Source organism: Triticum dicoccoides, chromosome 1B, assembly GCF_002162155.2.
Source record: "Triticum dicoccoides isolate Atlit2015 ecotype Zavitan chromosome 1B, WEW_v2.0, whole genome shotgun sequence".
Taxonomy (NCBI): domain Eukaryota; kingdom Viridiplantae; phylum Streptophyta; class Magnoliopsida; order Poales; family Poaceae; genus Triticum; species Triticum dicoccoides.
The window spans coordinates 70692707-70703174 of record NC_041381.1 but is presented as its reverse complement, the minus strand read 5'-3'; positions in this window follow the sequence as shown (position 1 = coordinate 70703174).

The following is a 10468-nucleotide window of genomic DNA, read 5'->3' as shown; positions in this document are numbered from 1 at the left end:
CTGGAACTTCTTCACAAGCATAGCAAGCTCCTTTCCAATGTCTTCAGGATCACCAGAACTGCATTCAGATTCTTCTTCAGACGGAGAAACAACCTTTTCCTTCAAAGCGCGAGTTCGGCCATAGTTGGGGCCATAGATATCTTGTTTCTCAGATAGCTGAAACTCATGTGTGTTGAGCCTCTCAAGTATGTCAGATGGATCGAGAGTCTTGAAGTCGGGGCGTTCTTGTATCATCAGGGCTAAGGTGTCAAATGAGGTGTCAAATGATCTCAGTAGTGTCTTGACAATTTCATGCTTCGTGATCTCAGTGGCGCCGAGTGCTTGAAGCTCATTTGTGATATCAGTGAGGCGATCAAATGTGAGCTGGACATTCTCATTGTCGTGTCGCTTGAAGCGGTTGAAGAGGTTGCGAAGGATACTGATCCTTTGATCTTGCTGAGTTGTGACGCCTTCATTGACCTTGGAGAGCCAGTCCCAGACTAGCTTCGAGGTTTCCAGAGCACTCACACGACCATATTGTCCTTTGGTCAGATGACCACAGATGATGTTCTTGGCGGTAGAGTCCAGTTGAATGAACCTCTTGACATTAGTAGGGGTGACACCTTCACCAGTCTTGGGAATGCCATTCTTGACGGCATACCACAGATCGACATCAATGGCTTCAAGATGCATGCGCATCTTATTCTTCCAGTAGGGATATTCAGTGCCACGAAGAGGGGGCACATAGCGGAGACTTTGATTATCCCTGCAGTCGACATAGCTAAAACTCCAGGTGGTTAAACCGAATCACACAAAACAAGGGAGTACCTTGCTCTGATATCAATTGAAAGGGCTAGTATTGACTAGACACTACTAGGGAAAAGCCTAGCAGCAACACGGGTTTTGGGCCTATTAGTAGCGCGGGGGCCGGCGCTACTAATAAGGCGCTACAGCTAACGTAAAGTAGTAGCGCGTGGTCACCGGCGCTACTGGTACACAAGTGTAGCAGCAGCGCGGTTACTGGAAGCTCGCTACTGCTAGTATCTCTAGCGCGCTTTTCAAAGGCGCGCTACTGCTATCGCGGCGCTGCTGCTAACTTTTATACACTCGCTGCTGCTAATTTAACAGGTTTTTGTTTTTTTGGGCATATTTGTTTTGTATTTGAACAGGATTTTTAGAAGAATCTTTAGCACATAGAAATGTCATCATGATACACATACAAATGCCTGCGAGACCACAAATGTAATCATAGCATATACATACAAATAGTCTCATCATAATCATCATCGAACACAAAGTGGTCTCTCGTCATCATCTCGAAAATAGCGATACAAGTCCTCGATTACTTGCAAATACATCGTCATCCATCTAAACAATGGTATACGCGGGAAGAGCTATCACTTTGAGTACATGAGTTCGTATCCCTCTCTCGCATTAGCGTGAACCTAAACTAACTACTACCTGTCGCTCGGAAACCGGAAACCGGTAACACCTGGGCCTGACACTCCGGCCACTCGTCATATATATACTCCTGGCGTAGCACTTCTTCGCCATCGATGATCTATGCACCTGCATCGTCACATGAGTCGATGATATGCAACATATATAGTTGAGCAACAGAAAGAGACAGACTTGGCAAAAATAGAAACAACATATCATAAGCATAAATAACAAAGTTCATCGGACCCAAAATGCCCTAACTAGAGTGATCTTCGCTAGTCGAGGAGGAGGATGGTTTAATTACATCACAAATAAAGTTTCACCACGCATAACTCAAAGTTTTGTCATACAGAAAGTATGGACTAAACGGACACATTGTCATATATCGACAATCACTCCAACATGTCGTGCCATCCATTGAGGTCAGGGAGATAGTCCTTGAGCTTAGTGAAAGGCTTCATGTCGAGATGCTGAGAGGCTATCCATGTTCGAACGTCTTCCCGCGACATTTGTCCTTCTTCGTAGAACATCCCTGTTTTTCCGATGACCTCCTTGATGATGATTTGGGCAAGTTCGCGCTGGATGTGATAGAACTCAGCTCGAAGTCGATGATCCTCGATATCTCCTACGTTCTTTTCCCATTGCAGAATATGGGCATCGCCAGATCTAGGTGACATGCGAAGGTTCTGGTGATCTCATCTGTACTCCAGCATGTGGTGTAGGACATAGAATCCATCATTAAGAGAATTGTTCGGTTGCTGGATGTAGCAGAAGTCGGTCTTATGGGCGAAGGCGGCCCTGCCGCCCCTTCTCTTCTTGTCCCTGACCTCTCCACCCCTTGCTTGGTAGTAAAACATAGCACTGTCGAGAACATCCTTGATGTGGGTGTAATCCTTTTTGTGAATGTTCTTCGACGAGTCCAAGTAAAGAGCGTGGGAGAATTGGGGTATAGGATGATGAGGACGGCGCGCCCGCCGCTGCGCAAAATAAGTACACCTCAAATTACTTAGCCTCCACCGTGCAAATGAATGATTTAAATCAAAGGAAGGATAGAGCGGATGACTTACACGGGATGATAAGGCACGAGAATCGCCCCCTTGTCCTTATTGGCGAGCATGAAATTGACGATGTGTTCCCTTCTTGTCGATGTTTTCTTCAGTTAACCTCCGTCTTTCCTTTCTCTCCTCCGTGGTCTCACGGTAGTACTTCTTCCACGTGGCGCCGTCTCCGACACCGTGCACGCGTCCATACGACGGTCGAGTATCCACCGGTTGTTGTTTCAATATGTTCAACGCCCGGTTGAATGGAGTGTCCCACTTGGGCCTCGCCAATGCCTCAGACGGCGAGTCGCTTTCGGCCGCAATCCGGTGATGCTCTCTCTGCAAAAGGCACAAGGATCGTTTACAAATATGACTAACGTGTGCAATCGAATTGATCAAAAACTAAAATTACCAACAGTCTCATGAACTCTGTATGACCGGTGTTGTCTCGTAAACCTTCTTCACTGGGTCCCAACGGTGTCGGGCTCTCAAGACGTCACGCTCCTGCGGGACGGTGAAATCCGCCAAGGGGTCTGGGATGCCCAGACTCGCGGCTTCCGCGTCCTCCTTGGCCCATTTGGACCTCTTTCCGCCGTAACCACGGCTTCCGAGGTGGTGGCTCCCAATGTTCCTCTGTTGAAGCCCCTTCATGTACTTAGACTTGTTTTTGGCAGCTTCGGCCTCGCAAGCCTCCTTGAATATTTGAAACTGGTCTCCCGTGATTGTCGGATTATCCTTTACAATCTCAGAGTAGGGTTCCTTCTTGTCGATGATCCTTGCTTTCACTCGAGTTTTCCAGGAGGCCAACGCGTCGCTAAACTTGGTCATGGTGTGTTTGTTTATCTTCTTCATTGTCGGGTCCTCGTCTGGATCTTCATAATCCTTCTCATTCTGGCCAGGGAACAAGAATATCTGGTGAAACTTCTGTAGGAGGGAGCTCCTCATATTTTCTATCTTCTGTAGTTTCTCATTGTTGATGGTGGCGGTTGTCTGTACGATGCAGCCTATTTGATTGTCGTAGCACGAGCGAGCTTCCTCGGGCGCCTTTGGCTCAAAAATGCCATCGTCCACCTCTGTGACCACCAGCCTAGTAGTCCTGAGTTTGTTAGGAAGCCGTTGCCTCTTTGCTTTCGGTTCTACATCGGCTCCGCTCCCCGAGGCAGCACCGGTCTCAGTCTCAGCGCTGGTCCCGATGCTGGTCTGAGTCTCAGCGCCGGTCTCAGTCTCAGCACCGGTCTGCGTGTCAGTCTCAGTCCCCGATGCCACCGGTGGTCCCAGCAACAACATTGGTTGATCGTTGGTAAGGCTAAAAAATTTGTCTGCCGCCCGGTAGGTGTCGACGCAATCACCAGAACCCTGTCCTTCATCGTTGCTAGCCATGTTTCCTATGATTAAATCTAGTCAATTAATTCTAGACCTAATAAAATGAATAATGACATAAAAAGGCCTATTGTTTTGCAGAAATGTTGACTCCTTCCTGGTGCGGCAAATCCCGGGCACTCGATATGTCCTAGTTTGTAGCACAAGTCATGCCGAAATTCATGGAAAATTTCGGCATGACCATTGCTAAAAAGTGGACAAATCGAGAACCTGAAATTTGCCGGAACGGAAATGAATCAACATTCCGGCAAAATATAGGCCACTCAGCATCATTCCCTGGAAACAACAAAGCCACTTGGGCACAATCGAACCACTTCAATGAAAAGATATAACATGACCACTTCAATGAAAAGATATAATCAACAATAAAAGTCTAGGAAGGGGTCATCTTTAAAATAAAATTTGCCTAAATTCTTTTCCTTCACTAAACACTTCTCTCTCACACAAACACACATTATTATCTCTAACCCTTCCCTGCCTAGGACATAACCAAATTAAATTGCAAAGGAACTCCATTTCTCTAACCCTTCTGACCTAACACTAGTAGAAAAAGGGCCTACAGTCCCGGTTGGTGAGGGCCTTTAGTCCCAGTTCATGAACTGGGACTAAAGGGTCGGTACTAATGCCCTGACCCTTTAGTCCCGGTTCAATCTAGAACCAGGACAGATGGGCCTCCACGTGGCCTGTCCGCTGAGCCCAGGCAGGAGGGCCTTTGGTCCCGGTTGGTGGCACCAACCGGGACCAATAGGCATCCACGCGTCAGCATTTCTGTGGCTGGGGTTTTTGTTTTTTTTAAAGGGGGGGTTTGGGGGGTTTTGGGGGGTTAATTTAGGTGTTTCATATATTGTGCTATAGCTAGCTAATTAATAGAGAGAAGTGTCCTCTCTTTTGTCCGTGCTTGGTCGATGCTACGTACCATACATACGTATAGAGAGGACTAGCTAGACACGCTAGCTAGCTAGTAAGCAAACAGAAGATCGTCATGAACATATATGCATACAGAGAGAAGTGATATCGACCACCTCTCCTTCTCCGAGAGATTGGTCGAACAACAAGTTCTCGTATATCTATCCGACACTACCGGCTATATATATACAATAATTATCTTTTACAAATATATAATCTCCTAAAATACGGACGTGTGGTCCACATAGTATTCTCCGTCTTCAGCGATCACGTGGTCAAGAAAGAATGCCGCCAATTCCTCTTGAATTGCTCGCATGCGATCTGGTGCTAGGAGTTCATCCCGCATCCGAAACATCTAATTTTAAGAAGGGGGTCAATACATATATATATATATGAATGAATGAAACTCAACACAAATGATGGTAATAAAATAAAATTGTGAATATTGTTATTTACGCACTTCATATTGTTTGTCGGAGTAGCCCCGCTCACAGGTCGTGTGGCGGATGGACTCGCAAATGTAGTATCCACAGAAATCATTCCCTTGTTCCTGCCACAACCACTTTACAAGAAATAGAGGTCAATCAAACTGATAATTAGCAAGCATGCTAAATGGTATTGATGAAACTAGCGCTTGAATCACTAGGAGATGCGTGGAATATGCTACTATATAGTACTTACTTTCGGGTGCCTAAATTGCAGCTTCTTCGGTAGTCCCGGAGCTTTTTTGGTGAATTTTCTCCAAGCCCTGCCATACAAAGAAAACAATTACTTGATATCAGAAATGAACAAAGTTGCTGATATGGTGGATAATGATCGATTTAACTTACTTCTCGAGCATTTCAGTCATGTCCGCATACTCCTTGGGATCTTTTCACTTGGAGTCTAAGACAGTTACTACTCCCTTCTCAAGCTTAATCTCTAGGAGAATATAGTGGTAGCTGCGCACACATGCATAACTCATCAATATTACATTACTATAACCTGGACTAATAAGGAAACCGAATATGCCACAAGACAGTAACACTCACTTGAAGTTGTAAGGAAAGAGTATTATATCTTTGTGTTCATTTATTTCCAACGATCGTAGCAAGTTGGCCTCGATTTCTTGGGCACGATATTGAACCTTAGTTGCATCTATGAGATACGTGTTAATGAACCCAATATCTCCCACTTGTCTTTTCTTCAATTCGGTGATCTTCAATCTGCATAATATAGTGAGGATAATTATAAATACATGCAATGAAAGGGCTGAGTTATATAGAGAGACTTAATGACAGAAGTAGTACTACTTACAGACAGTAGGAGGTGACCGTTGCTTTATCGATGGCCAATTGATTGAAAAACTGATAGAACTCCTCAAATGGAATAGGCAACAGTTCAATTCCAAGGAGGTCATGCTCCTTTTTAACTCTCACATACAAAGTACTCCTCCCCTCAGACTCTTTGCAGGTTTTCATGTACCAATCATGCAATCTTCGCATCATCCTTGATAGAGAACTTTCATCTTTGACGAGAGGCTTCCCGTACTCGTATCTTTGTATCTGCACCTCCAAGATATCATAATGTACATCGTCGGGCAGGTAATCTGCAGGATTGCCATAACCGGGCACCATCCTCGGATCGACGATGTCGCTAGCAGGCACCTTGAGCGGGGGGCACGATTGCTTCGCTTGTTCGCCGAGCTAGGCAATTTGTTTCCCAGCTCTTCGTTCTTTCATCCTTTGATCTCTTTTAGTACTTCCCGACCTCTCCGCTTCGGCAAATGCCTTTCCAATAATGCGCTCATAGTTGCCTTTCGGCGGAGACTTGGGTGGTTTTGTCAGGGCAGCCAGAGTGCGCTTCGCTTTCACCGGATCTACCTTCTCCACCGGAGGTGGATATCTCTTTGATTTCAACCCTTGAAACCAGTCATCCACTTCGGTCTGCGCGATCTTCGCGTTTTCCTCCTCGCTCCTCTCGTATGGTAACTTCTCTGGAGTCTTCAGAGAAGGACCGAATCTGTATCTCCTCCCGCCTTTGGCTGTACTGCTAGACGCCGGTAGAGTAGACGGAGCGGATGTATTCTTTCCTTGCTTACGAGGCGGAGGAGAAGGACTACGACACGCCGTAGCAGCCGGAGCGGTGGCGGGTCTCTTCCGCCCTTGCTGACGAGGCGGAGAAGGAGGAGGCTGGCTGCTCGGGCGCGCCGGCGCAGGCAGAGAAGGAGGCGGAGTGCCGCCACGCGCCGGAGAAGGAGTCGGCCGAGTGCCCTGATCGTCACTCGCCGGAGGAGGAGGCGGTGGAGGAGGCGGAGTGCCCTGACTCGCCGGAGGAGGAGGAGGAGGCGGAGGCGTCCAGTTCGGAAGGTTGATGAGATCCTTCCGCCATAGGCATGGAGTCTTCAGAGCAGAACCCAGCCGATACTCCCCTTCACCGGTAGGGTGGTCAAGCCGGAGGTCCTCAAATCCCTCCGTTATTTCATCGACCATCACCTTAGCATATCCTTCTGGAATCGGCCGGCAGTGAAAAGTTGAGTCGGGTTTAGTAGGATAAACAGAGCCAACAGCCGCCTTGACCTTCAAATTGCTCCATTGCGCCATAAGGTGGCAATTTTTAGCATCCGTGATAGCATCCACGGGATAGCTGGCAGGAGCCGTCAAGGCATGCTCTGGCTGAAGCAGCTCGGTGGAAGCCACGCTGCTTCTCCGCTGAGATGGCGGGGTAGCTTCGGGGGAAGCTTCGGCAGGTCGTTTGCTGCGATCTGCTTCTCGTTCCTCTAGCCCCATTACCCTTTCGTGCAGCGCCTGCAGTTGGCTCTGCTCCAGTTTCTTCCTCCTCTCCTGGGTTTTGTAACCCCCTGCGTCCGGAAATCCAGCCTTCCACGAAACGGAGCCTGGCGTGCCTCGTGTCCGTCCAGGGTGCTCAGGATTGCCGAGGGCCATTGTGAGCTCGTCCTTCTCCCTGTCTGGAACGAACGTCCCTTGCTGCGCTGCTTCAATATATTGCTGAAGCCTCTTGACTGGTATGTCCAATTGTTCGTCCGTCCAAATGCACTTCCCTGTTATAGGGTCCAAGGATCCGCCGGCCCCAAAGAACCAAGTCCGGCAATGTTCTGGCCAGTTCATTGTCTCTGGTTCGATCCCTTTATCACGCAGATCATTCTCAGCCTTGGCCCACTTAGGCCGGGCTACGAGGTAGCCATCTGACCCTGTGCGATGGTGAAGCTTCTTCTTCTCAGCATTTCTCTTGTTTGTCGCCGACATCTTTTTACTCTTTTCCGATGTCTTGTAGGCCACAAATGCGGGCCAGTCATCTCTGATCTTCTCATATCTGCCCATGAATTCTGGTGTCTCATTTTTTTCGACATACCTATTGAGGTCTTTCTTCCAATTCCTGAATAGGTCTGCCATCTTCTTCAGAGCAAAAGACTTGATTAATGGCTCTATAACTGGCTTCTCCGGATCATCCTCCAGCGGTAGGGTGAAATTTGACTTCAGCTCAGTCCAAAGAATCTTTTTTTGCATATCATTGACATAAGACACCTCAGGGTCTTCGTTCTTAGGCTTATACCATTGCTGGATGCTGATCGGGATCTTGTCCCTAACCAGAACCCCGCACTGAGCAACAAATGCCTTCTTTGTCCGGTAGGGTTCAATCGGTTGGCCATCGCGCGCGATTTGTATGATCTCAAACTTTTCATCCGAGCTCAGCTTTTTCTTCGGGCCTCGTCTCTTTACCGAAGTTGTGATCGATCCGGAGGGCTAGAAAAAAGAACAAAGACGAGAGTTAATTAATATGTGTACATACCAAAACAATGAATGCATCAATTAGCTAGTCAGCACAAGCTTAACTAATATATATACCTGGCCGGACTCGGTTTGGTGATCACCGGAGCCGTCCTCATGGTCTACTTCTTCACCCTCTCCTTCTTGCACCGGCATTGGGTCATCGGAGCCATGTAAATCATAGCCAGCTGCTTCTTCACCCTCTCCTTCCAGACCATCATTGTCGTCGAGAAACATCAACGAGGAGACGGCATCACTTCCTTGTGCGATTATGTCCCTCAACAACGCTTCTTGTGCTTCGTCTCGGGGGGTGTCCATAGTTTCTACAAATATTTACAACATGGCAATTATTATTCAAACATGACAGATATGGATATATTAGTGGCAAACATAGAACTAGCTAGCTAATCACAATAAGGAATCATATTAGTGGCCTCGACGCTGCTTCTCTAGGGTTTGGGGTGGCCTCGACAACGCTTCAAGGGTTAGGGGGTGGCCTCGAGAACGCTTCAAGGAGGGGTAATATCGACCCCCCCCCACGTGTTGAAGCTATCGGGAGGGGGTCGGCGTTGAACACTACATCTATGTCCCACAAGTGACATGGGCATCGACGCCCGCGGTAGGGTAGAGGGTCGTGGATTGCCGAGCGGTCGAGGGTCAAGGGGTCGAGGATCGCCGAGGGGTCGGGAGGTTGCCTAGTGTCAAAGGATTCAACAAAACCATGTCTTCATCATTAGGCGAAAGTAACAGGTGCATGATGGTACGAAGCTCTCCAAAGTTATTTTGGAACGGAGTCCCAGATAGGATAATTCGCTTTTTGGTACAAACTTCAGCAAGAACCTTCCGAATATCGTTATTTGAAAGGCCTTTGCTGAGATTCGTACAAAAAGGCAAATTATCCTATCCGGGACTCCATTCCAGAATAACTTTGGAGGACTTCATACCATCATGCCATGGTTACTTCCGGCTAATGATGAAGCCATGGATTTCTTCAATACTTTGACACTATAGGAACCCTCGACCCTGAAACCTTCGACCCTTGACCCCTTAACGACCCTCGACCCTGAAACCTTCGACCCTTGACCCCTTAACGACCCTCGACCCTCTACCCTAGTTCCCGACCCTCGACCCCTCGGTGATCCTCAACACCCTCGTTATATCGACAACGAAGCAACATACATATACATGGGAAAATAATGTTATCGGGGAGGGGGTATCGGTACCCCCCCCCTCGTGTCAAAGTTTCTTCTTTCTCCTCTATTCCTTTCTTTCTTCTTCTCCTCTTCTTTTTCTTCTTATCCCTCGAGAAAGGAAAATAAGGAAAAAGGAAGAAAAGATGAAGAAGGAAGAAGGAAGAAGAAGAAGAAAAAGAAGAAGAAAAAAAAGAGGAGAAGAAGAAAAGAATAGAGGAGAAGAAGAAAAAATAGATTTTTTTTCTATTTTTTCTTCTTCTCCTCTATTCCTTTCTTCTTCTCCTCTTCTTTTTCTTCTTTTTTTTCTTCTTATTTATTTCTCCTCTTCTTCCTCTCCCCTCTTCTTCTCCTTTCTTCCTCTTCTTATTTCCTTTTTCCTCTCATTCTTTTTCTTCTTCTTCCTTCTTAAAAATACATGAAGTAGTATTGCCTAATTCATTGTTCATATGACTATACAAACATTTGCATATTTACAATAATTAATATCACCAAAAAAATCTGTGAACAGAAAAAAAATCCTAATTTTTCTAAAAAACTATCTTTTGCATTGTTCACATACACATATACATTATAGCCACATACACATATACATCACATATGAACAAAAAAATTAAAACATAAAAAAACAGAGCATAAAAATAAAAAAAGAGCTTAAACATTAAAAGAGTCGGGCGGCGGCTCACAGCGCGGGGGTAGGCGAGGGCGCCGGCGCACGGGGCGGGACGGGGCAGGGGGGCAGGGCGACGGCGACGAGGAGCGGGCG